Raw genomic sequence first — 1,891 nt, 5'->3', positions numbered from 1 at the left:
ATCATTTAATATGGTTTATAATTATTAAATAAAGTAAAAGTAAAATTGCTCAATATGTCCTCCTTCATTTTCAATAATATGCTCTAATCGGAGAACCATATTTTCTATAAATGACCGGAGTGGGTCTGCCGGAATATTAAAAATATGGCGCCGAATGTTGTCTAGATCTGGTAGAGATGATGGTCTTTAACAGTAGATATTGTCCTTCAAATAACCCCACAACCAAAAGTCGCAAGGGGTGTGTCCGGCGAGCGAGGAGGCCATGCTATTTGGAAATGACGGCTGATAACGTGCTTCTGTGAAGTGCTGTATGAACAATCGCTTTACACGACGATCAATATGAGGTGGTGCACCGTCCTGCATGGAAATGATGTCTTGAAGGTATCCATGCTGTAGAAGAGTTGGGATTACAAAATATCTCACCATATTATGGTACCTTGGTTCTGTGACGGGACAGGTTTGGATTCTATTTGAAGTTATCTCATCAAAGAAATACAGTCGAATGATAAAGGTAGCTGTAAAACCACATCATACTGACACTTTTTCAGAATGCAAGGGTTATTCCTGGATAACGTGAGGGTTTTCCGCTGCCCAAATTCGACAATTGTGGGTGTTAACTTGCCCATTGAGGCAAAAGTGGGCCTCATTACTCCCCAGAATGTTCCATGGCCAAGTTGTGTCACCCACTATTCGAGCAAGGAACTGAAGTGCAAAGATTTTACAGACCTCTAAGTCCCCGTCCTGAAACAGGTGCACAGACTTGATTTTGTATGGATAAAAATGCAAAATATGCCGTACGATTTTTCGTATAGTTGAATGCGGCATATCCAGAACACGGGAAACAACTGGCAAACTCACACTATTATGGGACAACTGACTGCTGGCTTCAACGAGCGCGGTCGCAACATTTTCGACGCTGGAAGACCCGGATTTTTTTTCGTTCTCTACCTAGAAGAATACCAAGTTGCCCAGTTTTTCCAAATTTCTACATCATCTTGCATAGGGCATCTGGAGACGTTAGACCTCTTCGTATCTGCTTCATACGACGAAATTCCTTTAGAGCTGCAACGGAGTTTTGTTGGTTCTGGTAGAACCATTTCACCAATAGCGCTTTTTCTTGCATTGTAGGCATGACGAACAGAGAAGAAACTAATGTTCGTGCAGAATCCGCCTTCTTTTTATCCAAAGAAAAATGGCAATTAACATGCGCTATAAGGAAAATTTTGTCTCACATTTTCAATATAGGCAAGTAAATGCCGTTTGTGTTATAGCGCCATCTATTGGTGGATTTTTGCAGTAAAGGTTTTCAATTAATAAATGTAAAGTGCATTATATGAATAATCTGTAGTTCAAATTTTATCTTATTTGGAGCAGTAGAACGCATTTTAGAGCATATATATATATATATATATATATATATATATATATATATATATAAATGTGAGTGATCTAATTAAATCCAAGGATAGTAACAAGGATTAACGCATAGAAACAAAGTTGAAAAACGTCTATTCGCACCAGAAGAAAAAAGCGAAGGTCTTCGAATCCCTCCCCCCTCCCTTAAGAGCTTTTAATAAGAGATTTTTTGTCAGAATTTTTTCAGGAAAGGCAGTCTTAGGCATCTTAGATAGTTATGCCATGGGCTCTAGATATTTTTATCTTTTTGCTTGTAGAGTGAGAATTAAAGAGCCAGCAATTTTTTTAGTTCGTGTATTAGAAATAATTAATTTAAAAAATATGATTTTGGATCAGGAAATAAGAGCATTTTTCTATAATGTGATTAAAATAGAGAGCTACAGATATGTATTTCAACTATATTCTTAAATTTTTTTTGACTCGAAGATTGGACTTTAAAATTTGCGTTTTTACTTAATGGGAATCGCTAGCTTTT

Source organism: Argiope bruennichi, chromosome 7, assembly GCF_947563725.1.
Source record: "Argiope bruennichi chromosome 7, qqArgBrue1.1, whole genome shotgun sequence".
NCBI lineage: Eukaryota > Metazoa > Arthropoda > Arachnida > Araneae > Araneidae > Argiope > Argiope bruennichi.
The sequence above is the reverse complement of the archived record's forward strand: the minus strand, read 5'-3'. Positions refer to the sequence as shown.